This window comes from Podarcis filfolensis (assembly GCF_964270895.1).
Source record: "Podarcis filfolensis genome assembly, chromosome: 3".
NCBI lineage: Eukaryota > Metazoa > Chordata > Lepidosauria > Squamata > Lacertidae > Podarcis > Podarcis filfolensis.
The window spans coordinates 30,893,956-30,914,523 of NC_139606.1; the positions used below are offsets into that span (position 1 = coordinate 30,893,956).

The following is a 20,568-nucleotide window of genomic DNA, read 5'->3' on the forward strand; positions in this document are numbered from 1 at the left end:
CAGCACGGCAGCACCGCAAGGCCCCATTAGCTAAAGTGGTGCTTCAGGTTAAGAACAGCTTCAGGTTAAGAATGGACCTCCGGAATGAATTAAGTACGTAACCAGAGGTATCACTGTACTCCATAAGGTGCAGATAGTTCCAAGTTACAACACAGTATTGAAGCAGGCTAAATTCAGTAACAGAATACTGAAAGCGGTGTTGCACAGCAAATGTGTGGATGAACTTTTTATGAACTAGAATGTTCATTTGGATGAATGTGAACTGGACTACTTTATTTTGTAAGATGACAAACTGGAACTGGAGTTAGATCCTTTTTGGACAGGGTGTCTTGAACTAGAATTAGTTCAGTTTTAAAATGAACTTCCCAAGCACTGCACGGGGATTGTGAAATAAAAATCCAAGAAACTGAACTAGCTAACAGCAATACTGCAGCAGATAGAATAACATATTTAAAAATATAGCTTTAAAACAACAATGCAGTATGCAAGAGTCCAGCACATTAAAACCAACTACGATTTCAGCTGAAGGCAAATGTCAAGATCAGCAGCAGTCCAACTCATAACCTGCGTAAACAAGCAAGTGTTTTTACCTAGTGCCAGAAATTCAGCAATGTAGTTACTGGATGTGCTGAAGCCAGGAAGGCATTCCAGGGACAAGAAAGCCACTGCAGAACAGATCCATTCCTCTCATGTCACCATAAACAGAGCTTGAAGCCCATGCAGGTTTCTATTGAGTTAGGTGTTCCTTGAGGTATACTGGTCCCCAACTATATAGGATTTTTGTAGCTCAATGGCGCCTGAAATGGTACTTGGAAACACATGGGAAGCCAGTGGAACTATTTCAACATCAGTGAGATATCATCCATATAACCCAAGTTTTCCAAAAGCCCACTTGATATTTCTAAGAAGTCTTCCAGGGTAGTGCCTCTGTTATGTTACTAGGGCATTCATTTCTGTTCAGGAGGGGTTGCAGTTGGTGTACCAGCCTAAGCTAATGAGAAATGGTTTATACCACCGATACCATTTGCATGGTCCAAACCTGATCCTTAAGGAAGTCTGGGGCGGGGTTGGGGAATGCAACCCCATCCAGAACAGAAATCTTATCTTCTCAGCCCAATCCCCTGTTGGTTCACAAATAGGAACCCCATTTTGTCTGTCAGTTGATTCAGCCACACAAACTAGTTTGTGCCATGGTGCTATCAGGCAAGGAATGTCCAGTGTGAGGAATTACCGCATTTTTCGCTCTATAAGACGTACATTCCCCTCCTAAAAAGTAAGGGGAAATGTGTGTGCATCTTATGGAGCGAATGCAGGCTGCGCAGCTTAGCTGAAGCCAGGAGAGCAATGCAGGCCCGAAGCCTCCTGGAAGGGGCTCCATTTCTCCTCCCGCTTTGCTGGAGAAGCGCTGAGCAGAGAGGGAGAGAATATTATTTTTCTTGTTCTCCTCCTCTAAAACTAGGTGCGTCTTATGGTTGGGTACGTCTTATAGAGCGAAAAATACGACAACTCTATATTGTCAAAAGTGCACTTGCAAGTTAGGGAAAGGCACGTCCATCAGTCCTGTGTCTCTCAGCTACTGCTAGGTGTGCATCCGATGAGACAGTTGCCTCGACAGAGAAGGTTTGTCCCCACCCTTAGCTTATGTATCTCCCCCACCTGAGCAGGCAAAGACTGCATCTGTGTGTAGCTTGCTTCAGCTCCTCCCCTTCAATCCTCTTTTGGTCCTGGGAGAGAGTGGAGCAGGAGAGGTAGGAGCAGGAGGAGGTGTGGAAGCCCTTGACTCTACGCCAGCCTGACTTATCTCTCCACCCTCCTGTACCTGTTCTTCATTCTCCAATCCTTCAGCTCCTCCTGCCTCTGACACTCATCTCCTACCTGTTACAGGCTCCCCCAGAGCACAGATCCCTTCAAGTCCGTCTCCATCCCTCTCCTCTTCTCCCAGTGCCCACTCATCAGAATCTAACCACCACTCCCCAGTGTCCAGCCAGCTAAGTCGGAGCCATAGCCAGAAAACAAGTCGTGAACTTACTGGGGAATGGAATAGATTCACAGAACCAAGCTGTTCATCTGTTTCAAGCCAAGCTGACTTTATCCATATGGATTGCATAGGCAAATGGAGTGAGATCCAGCTGGTGTCCGCTGAATGAACGGAATGAGTTTCATCTCATGGCACATGCATCTGGTGGTGAATGCCCATGGCTGTATTGGAACAGGAGCAGTCAGTTTGCACAAGGTGAGTGGTGGGTTAGAAAAGAATCCATCAATTGATAAAGGATTGCACACACTGGTATAAGATCTAAAAGTGGTTATGGGAATAAACAACCCAGGATAGGCATGCTTAGATTGTGGTGTGCGTTGCCCTTCCAGTGGTGGTGCAGAAGAGGTGTGGGCAGGCTTTAGGCTTGTGGGATCTACTTTGTTATTTTTTATTAAAACTACTTCATTATTTTACTAGGTTTGCCAACCAGAGCCAGGTGCAAGATAGCAGCGCGGCTGGGGAGATAATACGCTAAGAATGAAGGAACAGGGTGCCTCCGAGCACATGCTGCACCCAGGAATTTCTGATCGGTATCAGAACCAGGTATCACAAGGGCTTCCGCACACAAAATCCACTTCTGTCCCGCTCCTCTTGCTCTATTTCCCAGTAGCCTAATGATTGAGAGTAAGAAACTGTGCCTGTCTACTGCATCTCTCCCAGAAATCTCCCAGTAGCTCCAGATCTGCCTCTTGTCCTGTGCTGTATAACATGGGGAGACAGAAAGTGAGCGAGCTAGGAGCTGCAACTTCAACAGGCAAGAGAGGAGAGGAAAGGAGACTTTGATGCAGGAGGTCAATGGTGAAAAGTGACTTGAAGCAGGAGGTCAACGAGAGCTGTCTTTCAGGCTATGGATGGGAGGGAGCATGAGAGGAGGAGGAGAAGGAGGAGGAGGGTGGGACAGGGAGGAGAGGGAGGAGACACAGAGCAGCATCCCTATCCTTTTCTTTAGAGCACGCTGCTAGCAGTAGAAGGAGGTGAATGCTTCCCTAATTGTCATTCCTGCCTGCTTCCAAGCAACAAAGGGAGCCTCAGAGGTAAGATTTCTTTTTCTCCCCTCCCACCTTCTCCCCTTTCAGAATTCTTTTCCACTTTGCAAATCTTAAGGAAGGAAAGGCAAAGCAAGAGTCCCTAAGTGGAAGGTAGGAACCACTCAGAATACCCAGGAAGGAGAGAAGGTTGAATTCCAGTCCCTTGAACAGAACTGGGGGTGGGTGGGGGGTGGGTGGGCAGGGGGAGGGAGATAGAGACATGAGCAGAAGCCATGTAAGAAGGGAGGGGGGCGTCCAGGTCAGAAACCAGCATCAAAAGAGGGTAGGGTTAGCATCTGAAGCACTGCTCTAGAGAGAGAGAGAAAAGACTATTGCTATCCAGTGATTTCGGACCCACAGAAGGAAAATGAGTATCTTAGCTGTATGGTAGAACCTTGACTTTTACAATGGGGTTTTGTTTGCTCATGTTGTGTTGCCATATATTTAGTGTAAGCTCTTTGGGGCAGAGAGCCAGTGTTTCTGGATGCCTGTGCACATTTATTTTGTGTGTATGTGTAGATCTTATACTCTGCAACCTAGAAAGAATAAGGGGTGGGGGGAGAGATTGTAAAATGAACTAGACGAACCTTTCTTGTCTTACAAAGTGGTCCTTGCAGTTTTATTGATGAAATTGAAGTGCGTAATCTCGGGAACCTGGAACATAAAGCTATGTTCCCTTTTGTAGTGTTTTTCTTTTTCTTTGAATGAACTGAGTTCCCCTCTCTCAGCCCAGATTCCAACCTGCCCCCATCCCCCTCCTGAAACAAAACTTTAAGGAAATGGTGGGGAAATCAAACCTTCCAAGGTAATTGAGCGCAGTAAAGTGGTAAACGGCTGCTGAGTTTTAGGGAGCAGATTGCTGGAGACCCTGCGCTGAGTAGCTCTGGGTGTAGATAAAGGGGCTGATTCTTTCCACTCCACCCCCCACTTTTGTGTTTTTTTGTTATAAAGGAGAAGGAAATCCACAGCAACTGCTGTTAATGCGTGTGTGTAATTAGTGTCAGATTGGATGTTGGTCTATTTCACTGTCACTCCTTTCCATGCATCTGTGAACATTCCTAGAATAGGGAAACCACTTAATTTGTGACAAGTCCACACTCACACACCCAGACTTTCACATTTCTTGATTGCATTAATATTAACTGCAGTGTGTAACTGCACTACCCCTTTGGACTTTTGGGCCCCCCTCATTTTGCTGAAACCAATGGGAGTTTTGAATGCATGTGGGGCAAGGGCAAATCCTCTATCTTACAACTAAGGCAAGGCACTCTTACTCTTTGTTTACTCAGAGTTAATAGAGGTGTGTGTGTGTGGGAGTTTCTCTGACACCCTCCCCTGGCTTGAGCTTTGTAATCAGTGCAAGAAATTCAAGGGCATTCTCAGAATCCTGATTTATTTTCCTGACTCCCATTCTAACTTGCTTTACTTAGAATCATGCATATTGTTTTAATAATAAAACGGAGTGAGAAACAGAGAATGGAATAATTAAAGATATCCTTCAACAGTTAACAATGCGGTTTTCTGTTACTTTTCTGCTTTCATACAGAGTGTTCCATGAACACAGACACAGAAAAAGCTCACATTGAGAGTAACCTGGTTTGTACAGTCGTTCAGTTGTAATACTGCCTTGCAGTCAGGTCAGCTATAAAGGGAGCTCCATTAATGAAGGCTGGATTCTCAGTCTTATTGCCATTGTCCTATTGTTTCAAGGTGCCTGCTTGTAATTATTTATTACACGTTATTTTATAAGGGAAGTTGGGCTAAGAGATGCTGACAGAGATGCTGAGTATTATGACTAAACAGAGATTTAGATTTAGATATGTCCGGCCCAAAACTGATAGTAAACTACTTTGGCTCACATTGGAAGTGCATTTAGATTGGACATTTTATCATTGTTGTTTAAATCCAAACACTCCAACTTAAGGCTGTATTCACATTTGAGTCTAGCATTCTTGCATCAGATGGGCACAATTCACTGTTGTTGGTTTCCTATAAGCTCTTATTTTTGCTTTATTATGTGATTCTGTATTTAGACGTACAGGCTTAAAAATAAAGTATCTGCAGTCCACTTGATACTTTAAAATACTTTTTCTCATTTTATTTTTTACAATAAGGACCATTTCTACTGTATTAGTGTTTGTGATACTACATGTTCTTTGCTTTTATGCAATTATGCACTAAGTGGCATTCAAACAGCAGTACCTTGTTCTAAAATGAAGACAGATGCACTTTAAGAAAAAATACCATCTAAAATTATAAAAGCAAACAGAAGAATAGAACCTGACTGAGCCACTTGTTAGTGATTAAAAACTCTCTGAAGGGAAAATCTATTCTCCTGATGGAAATAAGAGCTAACAGAGAAACATTTCCCTAGTCATGGTTTCTGTAATGTAGGTGTAGCAGCAGAAAATGTCCTACTTTGTATCAGGGATGGGGTGAAATTTGATTCATTTCACAATTAAAGGTGAGTCTACCTAATTTACACTTTCTGAAGTAATACTTGTGAAACATAGCCATCCTTTGAAATTTGCAAATCTCTGAATTTTGCAATGCAGTTCTCTAGCTAAGTAAGGTGTACAAAAATGTACATGCCAGGGTAAAATGTGCATAAATTGGCAAAAACTAGTGAAAATAGCATATGAAGATGTGTTATATTGGAGGGAAATGCTTTGCAAAAATGTGTATATTAGTCAAACATGCAGATATTAGGAGAAATTCACAGCAAAATACTGATGAATTTTCATGAGGACCTTAAAAGAAGTTGCAGATTGATGTAGAAATGTGGAGAACTAAATCTTAAGATCAGAAAATGAGAAACTGAGAAAAACAAAATGGACAGGTCCACCCATCTGTATCTGTGCTGCGCCCTAATCTAATGTAGATAAATAAAAAGGGGTGCATAGAGCAAGGTTGTATTCACAGATCTTAAGACCTTTCTATGTTATGTAGGGGTTTAGGGCCGGCTCACTTATGAGGCAAGGTGAGGCTACTGCCTCAGGCGGCAGGATGCACGGAGCAGCAGATCCTGATGTAGATCTTTATTCCTCTCTTGTTCCTGGTGTAGGTCTTCACTCACACCTACCTCCCTGGCTGGAGAGAGGACGCCATTTTGTGGTTCATCTCAGGTGCCAAAATGTTATGGGCCGGCCCTGCAGGGACTCCACTGCAATTCTGTGCACGCTTATCTGCAGGTGTGTCCTTTTAAGTCAGTGGAACTTAGTAGCAGATGACTACAACCATAAATGATATTAACTGACACCTTGAATTAGGCTCACGGGCTAATAGCTAGAAAGTACAGAAGGCTCAGATGTGGAATGATATGGCCCATGTCGCCCATTTTAAACTGATTTCTCAAACCACTTGACTTATTGAGAGAATTTGGAAATTCTGATGGATTTCATTATTCCTAAACTAAGAAACCACTTGCTGCCATGCTATTATCCAGTCAATGGCTTCAAGAGGCAAGTAAAATTAATGTCCAGTATTGTTACATTTCAAAAGTTGTGCTTCTAAAACAGACAAAATACCTTTGAATCTGGGAGCCCAATTCACCAGGACGTTTCTCTGTGCAATCGCCATAGTGTGAATGACACCTACACAAGGTGTCATTCTTCAGTTCATTTCAGTGGGGCTTGCATAAGAGAAACTCTGAGTGGATCTTTCCCTTCATTTGTGATCAGCTGTTCAGTTTTCTCCTTAGCATATTATTGGCTATTCCAGCTTTTCATTAAGGAACATTATTCTGAAACATTCTTTTTGAATGGTAGTGTAGAATTAATCGTATGCCCTTTCCCACTAGTGTGTTCCCAGTTTCTTCCTTGAGATTACAGGCCCCTTCAGACATCCTTTCTATTGGGCATTCATGATTATTTGTGCTCATGGTTTTATGATCTCCTTTACAAAACGCTTAGTGCCTCCAAAATTTTTGGAGTGGACTTACAGTGTTTTTAAAATATTCTAATTTTTGTTGGATTGGTGCTGGTTAAATGTTTAGTTGGGGTTGGAGGTTACTTTAATTTGGGCATAACTGTAAACTATTATTATTGTTATTGTTATTGGTTTTTATTGATATATTGGTTGGTTTCTTTGTTGCTTGTATAAGATATCTTGTTTTTTAATGTTTGATGTTTTGTTGTGTTTTATATGTTGTAAGCCACCCAGAGTGGATGGGAAAACTCAGCCAGATGGGCGGGATATAAATGTAAAAAATATTATTATTATTTAGTACATGCCCTGTAACTTCCTACTGAAATCCTATAACCTTTTATACCACAAATGTTCTGGTTTGTTTTTTGGTCCTGCTTTTACTGCACTATGGTGCAGGAGTGCCCCTCTAGATGGCAATAATGAGGTAACTTTGTGGAAGTCTTGCCGAACAACTAATAAAGCGAAATGACTTGTAATTTCACCAGTGCTCCTCCACCACTGGAGTGAGCCTGCTATAGTCTGGTAGTTGATATTCTGTATCCGCTATCAGCGTGGTGTAAAAGAAAGCAAAACACTCAAACACAAAATGATAAACAGTCAAAGTGCAATCGGAGCAAAATGAAAGCATATTAACATTGTGTTGCTAAGATGTAAAGCAGGGGTCAGCAACCTTTTTCAGTCGTGGGCTGGTCCACCATCCCTCAGACCATGTGGTGAGCAGGACTATATTTTGGGGGGCAAATGAACGAAGTCCTATGCTCCACAAATAACCCAGAGATACATTTTAAATAAAATCACACATTCTACTCATGTAAAAACACGCTGATTCCCGGACCGTCCGTGGGCTGGATTGAGAAGGCGATTGGGCCGCATCTGGCCCATGGGCCTTAGGTTGCCTACCCCGACGTAAAGCCTACTGGTTTTAGTGGGGCTTCCTTCCAGGTCATTGTGTTTAGAATTTCATCCCCTTGTCCTTATCTTACACAAGGTTCCTTTTAAAAAAAAGTGTGGTGGTGTTACAACCCAACAAATCAGGAGACTTGTGACACTTTAAAGACTAGCATATTTATTGTAGCAAGCCTTTTTTTTTTAAGCGAAAGGGCCTGTTGCATTGGTTGAACTGGACTATGAGGTCGCAAAAGCTTATGCCACAGTAATTTTCTTTGTTCTGAAGGTGCCACAAGATTCTTTGCTTCTTTCGTTCTGCAACAGTGGGACCCCTCTGATGACTTGTTTCTTCGTATGCACATTTGTCTTCAAGATGCCACAAGCCTTTATTTGTTGGGTTTGCTGCAGCAGATTAAAGTGGTTGCTCTTCAAGAATTTAGTGTGCCCAAAGTATAGAAATACTTCCAAACAAGCAGTGTTGGTGAGATGAGCCAAAAGAGTGATAGGGGCTACAACGAAGGGGTTAAAAGAGCTGTCTTCATAGCCTGGGAAGGAAACAGGCAGGAACCCAGGGCTCAGTAATATGTGCTTAATCCTTGGGGCTTAAGTGTGCATAACTTTGCAATGGATTGAAGCCATTGTCTTCAAGAAACTCTAAATCTTTGTCAGCCCAAAGATGTGAAGTGATTTAGTCCAAAGGCTTCTAAACCACAGAGAAGCTCTAAAATATGCCCCCTTTCCTTTTGACCTGGAAGAGCATTCTTTCAAACACAGGACTGTGGTTGGCCAGTATTATTTGTACAGGCTGGCATTCAGTAAATAGTCAGCTTAAAGTAATGCCAGATCATTGGAGAAATACACAGGAATGAAGTAACCATCTGCACAGAGTGGCTGTCTATTCTCAATGCCAGAAAATGGCTGAATGGCGGCAATACCTTAGGACCATTGGTGATTGCGTATTCTAACTTTATTTATGTGTACGCAAAGTTAAAATTGCCCACTTGCTAAGACGGAAGGTGGTTTAAGTTAAACTCATGGGAAGCAAGGCAGCCAGTTTAAAACTGACTAGGGGGAAATCTAGTCTGTGTGGTTCCAAGATCTGGGAATCTGGAGAAAAGTGCACAGATTGTAGCACTGCCTTGAACGAGAATGAAGTCCTGAATTTGCAGACGTAGTGTAATGGCTTGTCTACACAACCCTACAAAGAGCTCCCCCAACTGCACTTTTGTTTTGTTTGCACAATCCTCTATAAGCTCTGGAGTGTTATAACCACTGCCTGCAGGGCAGGATATCAGGATGGGACTGTCATTTTCACTTCCACATTTCACAGGCATATAAATAAACAACGGGAGAGGAGTTTAGATGGTGAGAGACCAGAAGCTTCTTGGAACTGGATATAGGGAGGCAGTTCCTTGTGGGGAAAATACTTTTTAAAAACAGTTTTGATAAACCTAACTTAGCTGGTATTAAAGACCTTAGGGATTAAGTCACATACAGTATATCCAAAAGTAGAAGACACGTGCTGGGAGTGTGGAGGTGCAAGAGCAGATATTTGAGAGGGTTTGTGTGAATATTAAAGCCTATTGGGAGATGGCAGGATATAGCTGGACAGTAGGATTTAGTTTGATATAGTTCGACAGTAGGGATGTGGGTGGCGCTGTGGTCTAAACCACTGAGTCTCTCGGCCTTGCCGATCAGTAGGTCGGCGGTTCAAATCCACGCAACGGTGGTGAGCTCATGTTGCTCTGCCCCAGCTCCTGTCAACCTAACAGTTCAAAAGCATACCAGCGCAAGTAGATAAATAGGTACCACTGCGGCGGGAAGGTAAACGGCGTTTCCATGTGCTCTGGCACTCGTCACGGTGTCCCATTGCACCAGATTTAGTCATGCTGACCACATGACCCGGAAAGCTGTTTGTGGACAAACACTGGCTCCCTTGGCCTGAAAAACGAGATGAGCACCGCACCCCATAGTCACCTTTAACTGGATCTTTACTTTACTTTTACCTTAGGTGGACAGTATAGTTATTTTATTTGGCAATATCTAGACTAGAGTGTTTGAAGAGAGAGAGGGAAATAACTATCCACCTGCTAAAAGTGGCCAGAATGGTGGTTAACCAAAAATGGAATTAGAAGGGTCCTTCATCCTTGAGGGATTTGATGATAAAGATTTGAGATGCAGCTGTAGCATACATGTTAAAACTCACAAATATTATTAGAATCAGAGGAGGAGAACAAAAGCTTTATTGAAAAGTGTTCAGCCATCATTTTGTATTGGAACAACAAGGTACAGGATGAAATCAACAATATAAATTATTGGGAGTTCAGTATTATTGAAATGTAAACTGAAATAAGAACCCAATATCAAAATAGCATATACTTTTTTTGTTTTGTCTGTTTAACAAAGTTTCTGTGTTTCGGTTGATTTTGGGCTGTATTCAACGAACTCATTGTACTAGTGGGAGGCAGCACAAAAATTTTCACTAGCGCCCTCCTCAGATCTGTGCCAGTGGGTCAGGATAACCCCCAGAACAGCACACAGGCAGAGAGAGGAGATCGTTCTGTTGGGCAAACACAAATGCATGTGCTGATGGAACAATCTCTTAAGCACATTGTTGGACGCAAACCTTTGTATTTTAGGTGTCTCGGTGGTGGTAATAATAATAATGATGATGATGATATCTAAAGGACACAACTTGGGTGTTCCCCAGGGCTGCCAGAAAGGCATCCGGTGGAGCACCTAGTTGTGGGGAGGTGGTTAGAGAGGGTCTGATCCATGCGCTGCAGATTGCAGATTCTGCAGCAGAGGTCCAGTTTTTAATATTTTATAAAAATCGGATACTTGGGTGAGAAAAAAGCCCAGGGTGAGAGGTATTGCTGAGCCCAGCAGACTTCAGGTGGCCCAGTGAGAAATTATAGGAATGACTCAATGGTAGGTTATCTGCTTTCCATGCATAGTAATCCAAGAAGAGTTTGGATTTGATATCCTGCTTTATCACTACCCGAAGGAGTCTCAAAGCGGCTAACATTCTCCTTTCCCTTCCTCCCCCACAACAAATACTCTGTGAGGTGAGTGGGGCTGAGAGACTTCAGAGAAGTGTGACTGGCCCAAGGTCACCCAGCAGCTGCATGTGGAGGAGCGGAGACCCGAACCTGGTTCACCAGATTACAAGTCTACTGCTCTTAACCACACTGGCCAACCCACTCTCTCCAGTTAAATAATTTCAAGTAGTAGAGCTTAGAAAGACTTCTGCTTGAACCACTGGAGAGCTGCTATAAACTCATGACCTTGACTTGTTTTCCGGGGTCTTTAATCTCTATGGAAAATGTTTCAGAATTGCTATATTACCCACAACTCCTTAATCCAGTTCTAGGAATGGAAATGGACCAGCCTGTTGTAATTTAGCAAAACCATTCTGCTTCTTACAGTTACCTCATGTCCTTTGCTAAAATAAGCAGAACATCTCCCAGTATTTTCGAAACTTGTTTTTGTTTGTTATTATGTCATTTATTTTTGTGTACTGTTTATATTGTAAGCCACCCGTAGATCTTCAGATGAAGGGCGGTATAGAAGTTTAATTAATAATAATAATAATAATAAATCTCAGATGTTACCACATGGGGGTGCATTTTATTAAATTATCACTGAACCAGGAGAAGAGATTCAATTGTGATGACTTTACCATGCTGAAATCTAAAGTGTGTGTGTGATTTATTTATTTATTAAAAATGCTACAATATAATACAAAAATCTCCACACAGTTTACATAACCCCCCCCCCAAAATATAACAAATTAACAGCCAAACAATTGTGTATCACAAACAAAACTCACCAGTATACAAAACCAAAAGAAATGTAAAATTAAGAATCCAAGAAAACTTGGGCAAATATATGTATTTCTAAGAGGCTTTTAGAGGTCATTACTCTCTCTGCCTTACACATTACCCTAGGAAGGGAGGGCATTCCAGGAGGTGGGTGTTATCACTGAAAAAGGCCTCTTCCCTTTTGTAACTAAGCTACAAGTCACTGGTTGATAAACTACCAGCAGGGCTTCCTTGGATTTTATTGAAACTCATCTTAGTCTGCACGGGAGAAGGCAGTTTGCTACGAGTTGCTGGTATTTAACACTTAAAAAAAAATGAAGAACTTTGGAGATGCAAACTTTATGAACTGCAGAGTTAAAGCATAAAGCCATAAAATGGAATAAATGAGGAATTGAGTAACTCTTGTCCTTATTGTCCCCCAAAACCATATTAGACCAATGAACAGGATCTCTCATGTTTTTGTTTTTTGAAAAAAATATGTATACCAACTACGAGATCGGGATTCAGATCAGGACTATTTTATTGGCTAACCATTTCCATATGTGCTATTTTCCTTACTGAGCGTCTCTCCCTAGACCGCAGCTGCTGTTTTCTTGAATCTCAGTCTCTCCAGATTCTGGTAACTTGGGTGGAAGGGATGGCAGACTCTTTTTTGTTTTTTTTATAGCAGGGCCAGGGAATCTGCAGCCTTCCGGATGTTGCTGGACTCCAACTCCCATCATCCCCAGCCAGCATTGTCAGGAATGATGAGAGCTGTAGTCTAGCAACATCCCTGATTTTGACAAGGAGCTCAAAGCAGCTTGCATGAGCTGATACCTTTTTAACTATGCAACAACCATGTGAAATAGCTCAGGCTGCATTTTAGGGCCTAGTCCAAGGTCAGCAGAGGAGCCAAGGGGAGATTTGAACTCAGGTCTCTCTGCTCCAAGTTCAAACACATGCTCCAGCATACCACACTGCCTCTCAGAGTCAAGTTTAATTGGATCTTCCTCTCCTTTTGTCTCCCCAAGACATCCTTCAGGGAGAGTCTTGAAGAGCCATAGTCCAGTTCCTTGTCACCTAAGTCTCTTCTCAAGACTAGCTGTGGCCCCCACCCCAACCTCAGATTTATAAATAGGAGTGGTCAGTTGTCACAGATGGGAAACCGCAACAATGTTTTCGGGACAAATGACTGGAACTCCTTTCAGCCCCCACCTCATGGGTCAGCATGCCTTCCTCCCCAAGGCTATCGCTCTGGTAATTTATCCTCTGAGGATTACACAACAGCTGCAGATATTATTCTCATCTTTGAGACCCCCCTCCCCCTGCGGGTGAATTAAAGCAAATGTATGGAGCAATCGAGAAATGTATCCTAGGAAGTTAGAATGCATAACTTAGAATGTGAGTATGGCGATGGTGGTCTCTCGCAGAGAAGAAAGACATAATGAATGCATATGTCAGTGAGAAAAGAAATCCTGCATAAATTAGAAACTCTTAAACCAAGCATCCATCAATGGTTTACTGTGTGTCCAAAACAGGTTCTCTCCCTTGTAGGAAGGAAGGTGCATTTTGAGTCTTGAGGAGTACATTAAAAGAGAATGGCATGATGGGAAAAGTAAAGAAATCATTTGCTGAATAGCTGAATTTGGAAAGAATTTTTGACACGGCTGACAACTCTTCCAATGAGATCTTTGTGAGGGAGACCAAAGGTCAGGGTATGGGACCCTTTGGGATATCAAAAGGTGCTGAGAAGAATAGCTGGGAGCTGCAGCAGCCCAGAGAGTCCTCTTTTGTTTTCATTGGTCAGTCACTGAGGATGATGCCTGTGGACATCAAAGCAACAGCGAAATGCTGTTATCTAACTCCATCCTTTGCCCCCCCCCCCGCCATGTAATTGGCCAGGGTGGGGGTGGGGGAGAAGAAACAATGGTGGGGGAAGCTGTGAAAGTATTGTGTGCTGGAGAAAGAACAGATAAAGAACATTTGTATCAGCCAGCAAAACTAGCTCTGCATTTGTGAAAATAGAAGCTGGGGGAACAGCGTATAGCTTTTGTGGCATTCAGTGACCAGAGTTTTCAGAAAAAGCAAAGGTTCTCCATTTGTAAATGGTTTAGCAGAGGTCTGCACCACTCCAGCGAAGGTGGCATGCTGAGAAGGCACCACAAAGCTATATCCCACCCCACCCCACACTTTGCATTTCAACTATGTATTTATTTTAAACTAGTCAGGAATTACGGGACTGATCTGAAGGTAGTTTGGCTCTCGCTCAAGAGCTAACAGCTATTGCAAGCTGCATTTCCTCATACTCTACTCCCTTCCCTGAGGCCAAAAATGCCTCTTTCAGGTCACAGATACAGATGGTGCTGCTCTGACCCAGTGATATTAAAGTTGGGTTTGGCTTGGGAATCCTCTGATAGATCTTTCAAGTTGTTGCCTCAAGCACAGTTACTTTTGGCAATGTGATTATCATGAGTTGCACTGTTTGCTGGCAGCATGGCACTGCAAAAATGCAATGTTATGCTAGTGTTGTCAGTAGTGTAAAAATGATGGGGGGGGGGGTTCACCATCTTCTGTCCAAGAGATGGCTCATCTCTCAGCTTTGTGAGGTATTGCCTCAGGTGTTGCCAAACTTTGGGGGGCCCGTGGGCACATTCAGGAACTTGAAAGAGAGCCATGAGCACCACCCCAGCTTCCCTCCCCTGGGACACCCTGACCTCATCCACACTCTGCAAGGCAGATAGAAAGATTCACAGCATGTGCACACATGCCAGTACACACACAAACACCTGCATGCTCTTCTTTTCTGTGGGAAGTGAGTAAAAGTCAGATCCAGCAAAATTAATTCATCCTATTGATTTTGCTATTCATAGAATCATAGAATCATAGAGTTGGAAGAGACCACAAGGGCCATCAAGTCTAACCCCCTGACAAGCAGGAAACCCCAAACCACAATCTAATTCAAGCTTACATTGATAGACTGCACAGTGGATCTGGTACTTGCCCGCACCATGAAAGCATTAACCCAAGGTACAGATCCTCATGGTTTTTTTGTTTTTTTACATAGGATAACAACAAAAGCACCAACAAATTGCAGAACATATCTGTGGACAGATGATTTTGTGGTGGATTTGATGGAGTCCCTTGTAAAAATAAGGAGGATCTATAAGGAACTGTGCCTCAATTCCATGTTCAGGTATGAAAAGTTGCTAACTTTGGTATTCTGGTGGCGATGATTTCATCTTTGTTGCCTTTCATTATATGTGATGGATTTTAAATATTGTACTTGGCACAAAAAACTGGCAGTGTAAAACTGCAGTTCATTCACCATGAATGAATAGTTAATCATTAAAGATAAACGTAAGGCACTTAATCTTTAACGCAGCCTCAAACTAGGCTCAGACTATAGCAGGTTGGCACTGATTCATGGAATGATTTTCTTTTGGCGCCTGCTCTGTAATCACCCCCTTCAGACTGTATTTTCTTGCTGTGTTTGGTACTAGAACTCTCTGGCCAGTTCTGCTGCTAATGGACAACACAAGGTGCTGCGCTGTGGTGTGGTCTGTGAGGCAACAAGTTGTGCTGTACATGCTGTCTATCCAGAATGCCGTTTCATTCTTTCCTCTGTTTATGTAATTTTTGTCCTCTCTCTTTCTTTCTCTCTCTCTCTCTCCCCGTTTAAAGCTCATTTCTTATACCCATGAGGCTGTTCTTCCTTAACACGTCTCTCAGTTGCTAAAAAGGCTTCCCTAGGAAGCAGCAGTGAATTTGGAGGACTTATAGTGGATTTGTTGCTTAATTAATGAAGAGAGGTTCTGGCCTTGGTGGCCTCTGGTTATTTTCAGAACCCAAGAACGTAACTAAGGTTACATTTAACACCATGAATTTTAATCACTATGGCACCACTTTCAAAAGTCACAGCTTCCCCCAGAACATTCTGGAAACCCCTATTCCCCTCCTAGAACTACAATTCTCAGAGTGATTTAGCAATCCCTTATCACAGGGAACTTTGGGAATGGCAGCTGCATGAGGGGAATGGAGGGGGGGGGGTCTCCTAACACCTCTCAGCACGCATAGTGGCATTCCTGTATCAGGAAATTTTTAATGTCGGATGTTTTACAATTTTTTATATATGCTGTAAGCCACCCAGAGTAGCTGGGGAAACCCAGCCAGATGGTAGGGCATAAATAATAAAAGTATTATTATTATTATTACAGTGGTACCTCAGGTTACATATGCTTCAGGTTACATACACTTCAGGTTACAGACTCCGCTAACCCAGAAATAGTGCTTCAGGTTAAGAACTTTGCTTCAGGATGAGAACAGAAATTGTGCTCCGGCGGTGTGGCGGCAGCAGGAGGCCCCATTAGCTAAAGTGGTGCTTCAGGTTAAGAACAGACCTCCGGAACGAATTAAGTACTTAACCCGAGGTACCACTGTATTATCACTATTACTATTACTACTACTACTACTGCTACAGCTCCCATAATTCTTTGGGGAGAAAGTCATGACTGTTTAAAGTAGTGTCAGTGCTTTAAATGCATGGTGTGGATGTTTTCTCCTGCTCTCGAGAATAAGACTTGAACCATAGGCTTCAAGTTACGAGAAAGGAGATTCTGACTAAATATCAGGAAAAACTTTCTGACAGTAAGAGCTGTTTGGCAGTGGAGCAGTCTCCCTCAGGAGGCTGTGGACTCTCCTTCCTTGGAGGTTTTTAAGCAGAGGCTGAATGGCCATCTGTCATGGATGCTTTATCTGAGATTCCCGCATTTCAGGGGGTTGGACTAGATGTTCCTTGGGGTCCCTTCCAACTCTACAATTCTATGATTATATGTGGCCGAAGACAATAGGCACTTTTGGTAGGCAGAACATAAAGAAAAAGCAACCTCCAGCATGTTGCTTAGGGCTCAGGGAACACAATGGCTGCTTACCGTCCTTCCTGGTGAGCGGCAGTCTGGCCCCATGAGGTGCCTCCTTTCCCTCCTGGATGCGCCGTGCCATCTTTGCTTGTTCCCCATCCCCCTCGGCCACTGTGGAGGCTCACAAGTTCCCGCCAAACCCATCCATTCAAATTGGTCAATCCGTGGCGGCCGGGGGGAAGGGGAAGGGGAAGACGAGCAGACCTGAGGGAGGCAGGCCCCCCCTCCATCTTTTTAGCCTGGCCGGCTCCTGAGCCCAGCATTCCAGTCGGCTGGGAGTGTACAATTCAAGTAGTTAATCCCAGTCCCTTGGCAGACTGCGCGTAATTTATTCAACGCGCTGTGCTGTTCACACATTTTCACCCATGGCTGCCACACTATACAAAAGCTGGCTAACCTCTTAGTGGTACATGTGGCATGTTAAACCATCACAGTCACCTCAAACCTTTAAAGCAGGGCTGTCACCCAGCTGAAGTACTTCTGGTTCACTGGTGAATGGCAAGAGAACTATGCACTCCAACTCCCATCAGCCTCATCCAGCATGGATGGTTGTCAGGGACAATGGGAATTACAGTCCAGCAACATCTGCAAGGCCCCGGGTTTCCCACCACTGTCTCAATTCATTAACCATATGAATTTAATTAAATTAGCCAATTGTGTTTGTGAATGAAAACAATAGCTCAGAAGAAAACAACATGCTTTCTTTTGCTTTCACAACACAAGCAAGCCATCCTTCCTTTTTAAAAAGCTAAGTGCTAAGGCTACAATCCTATATGCACTTACCTAGGAGTAAGATCCACTGAGTGCAGTGGGACTTACTTCTGAGTAAGTACACATACAATTGTGCTGTAAAATTTCCATCTCTGTTTTGTTTAGAAGAGATGCCACACATAAATTAAAATGGACATGTTGGCGCTTCGATTAATTAAAATTAGCATGTTGCTGCCTGCTGCTGCAGCTTCAAAACCTTAATATTCACATTGAATGTAATTGCTAGGAGTGTCTGTTGGGGTGGGGGTGGTTTGTCCAGTGGAGAGATATAGGAGACTTGGATGCAGGAGAATTGATATCAAATCTCAGTCTTGGGCTCCTTTCTGGCTTTGGGCAAATCGCAGATTCTCTTTCAGCCTTAGTTAAGAAACTGCATATCCTATTACAGGAGTTCCCAAACAGTTGTCCATCGACCACCAGTCGATGGAGCTTCATTCATGTGATCCACAACATGTTTGTGGATTTGACGCTGAAGGTGAGAGATGGGACACTGGTCACATTAAATATTGTACCTATTATTAATTCTATTCTTGTTGCTTCTTTTATTTCTTATGTTGTGTTCTGCCATTTGAATTCTGTGGAATTACAATTGCTGCAACAGGCAGGAAAGTCATTAAGGGGGTCCATCAAGACCCTCTGCCGATTAGTTTCTGGACCCAATTTAAAGTGCTGGTTTTGACATATAAAGCCTTAAACGGCTCAGGACCACAATACATGCCTTTCCCAATATAAACCATCCCATACTCTGCGTTCATCATAGAATCATAGAGTTGCAAGGGACCCTGAGGATCATCAACCCCCTGCAATGCAGGAATATGCAGCTGTCCTATGTGGGGATTGAACCTGCAACCTTGGTGTTCTCAGCACCATGATCTAACCAACTGAGCTATCCAGTGCTGTAATCATCTGAGGCCCTTCTTCATGTGTCCCCTCCTTGTGAAGTCCAGAGGGTGCCAGCACTTGAATGAGCCTTCTCTGTAGTGGGCCCCTGTTTGTTCAATGCCTTTTAAATGTGTCTATGGGAAGGGGGCGGGTCTTGTTTTGCTGTTTTGTTTTACTTATTTACTTGCTTTAAAAAAAATTAATCTATTGGTTTAAATCAAAACTTACACAACGAAAGCTTGAAAAAAGAAAAAAAGAAAAGAAAAAGAAACAAAAGAAGCACAATATATCTCTTACAAACAAAAAACAATAGAATACTACATCCCAAATTGCAAAAATGTTCCATCAACTTCTGACTTCCTTGATATGGGTTCTTTGTTTTCTTAACTACTTGCCTCTATTTTTCAATAAACTTTATCCTTATTAAATCTTGTTTGACTTCATTATACCTTAATCAGTTCCGAGAGTTATTCGAAGCATTCTAAAGTTTTTATATGGGGACACCTTTCTTTTAAATATTTTCTATAGATTTCCCATTCCTTTTTGAACTTTTGGGTTGGACGATCTTTGATCTTTTCCTTGCCATTCCTCTTTTGATGGAGTTTTATCTCCTTTCCATCCCCTGGCAATCAACATCCTCGCTGCCATTGCATACAAAAAGATCCTTCTTTTCTCCCTTGGAATGTTTGATGCCATTATGCCTAATAGGAAGGCTTCAAGTTTTTTTATTAAACTTTATTTTGAACAGTTTGTTTTTAATTCATTGTGTATAAGTTCCCAAAAGCTCTTAATTCTTTTGCAACCCCACCCACCTGTATTTTAGTCTGTGAACTGCCCAGAGATCTGACAATGAAGGTTGGCATATAAATCTAATAAATAAAATAAATTATTTTCAAGTGGTCCTTGTGGAGGTGGGGGGAGTCTGGGAACTTTGGTTCCAAGTACAGGGGCAGAATAACATGCAGTACGGTCTGCCATGATCATGCATAAAATAAGGGCTGTGGTCTTATTTTTAGATTTTTTGGCACATGCTGGTGAGAGAGTCCAGTCCTTCCTAAACTACCCTCTTAACCTCTCCCCTCAAGTTATTCTCTGCAGCCAATCTTGCTTCTGAGGAGAAAAAGGACTCAGTGAGAGCAGACTGCAAGAAGGGTAGCCACAGGCAGGGGAAGATTTAGCGAACCCCATCTGTTTGCCCTTTTGGCTTTAAAATTAGGTTATACCCAGTGCTATTTTTCTATAAAAAGAGATGTTTGGCTCTCACCATGAACACCTCCCTTGTTCTCTTATAATGGCAATGGTGCCCACCTAAGAGGTGCCAGAACATTCTGGTGAGTTCCGGCTGGAAAAAACCCACCCTGCTTTATATGTGATTTGGGCAGATCAGCTGCTGTCATGTCTAAATTTGCCCTTAGCTCAGTCTCACACTTGGTGGGTGGCCGTAGGCTAGCCAGTAACGTGCAGCTTCCCGCTCAGCCTAACTATCACACAATTTACCCTTGCGGCAAGAGTCAAGCTAATTTTCCAGGGTCATTATAAAGATTGCTATCTAGGTGAAACACAGCATTGATATAGAGCTTTTTTGTCCCACCCCAGGGTATTATTTAGGGATGAGGCATTTTGTGGGTTAAGGGTTTTTTTTTGCCTTGGATGATTTTTATGTGTATTCATCAGAAGTTTTAATAAATAGGTTGGCAACCTCAGGCATACCTCAAAACCCACAGCCAGTTTTCTAAGCCATTACAGGTCAAGAAGTCCTTTCCACAAACAGAACGGTATGTCCTTTACCATTTTTACAAAAATATATTTATCCTGTGGGGTTGTTGGTTGGTGTTTTCTCCCCTCCCCACCCCAGTTTAAATCTTATTTCTTTCTGTTCTTTTTTGCGGGGGAGGGGGATGATTCAGGGTGGAGAATGAATCACGAGGCCTCTCAACCACTTGGGCTTTATGTAGTATCCTGAGGCACAAGGCTCTACAACTCTAGCTGTTTATGCCCTACCTCCTTGGAAGATGGTCTCTCCCCCTGTATCCTGTTGTGGCATGATACAAGTTGTGGCATGTTGTGGCATGACCAAGAATGCCACGCAAGTGCTAACTTTCTACCACAAAGCCACATACACACATCCCAACACAGAGAGGGAGAGAATCTCAGCGACCTCTCATGACTACGGAAGGGTGGTGTTCTGGAGAAATGAACGTCTAGTCCCATCTTGTTCCACAGTTGGGGTCCAGGGCCGCTAGCTACAACAGATACCAAACTTGCTTGTACGTTATGTACATCGGAGAAGCCGGCATTTAAGCTGATGCACTAAG

General features: G+C 42.9%; 1 protein-coding gene across 1 annotated transcript in view; it reads left to right on the forward strand.

Moving 5' to 3' along the window:
- GREB1 (growth regulating estrogen receptor binding 1) overlaps positions 1 to 20,568 on the forward strand; it is a 97,830-nt gene that overhangs the window by 7,298 nt on the left and 69,964 nt on the right. The window contains exons 2-6 of the mRNA XM_083606949.1: positions 2,110 to 2,233; positions 2,456 to 2,581; positions 2,988 to 3,072; positions 13,239 to 13,399; positions 14,749 to 14,877. The gene's annotated coding sequence lies outside the window, so the exon portion shown is untranslated. The remainder of the gene's footprint in view (positions 1 to 2,109; positions 2,234 to 2,455; positions 2,582 to 2,987; positions 3,073 to 13,238; positions 13,400 to 14,748; positions 14,878 to 20,568) is intronic.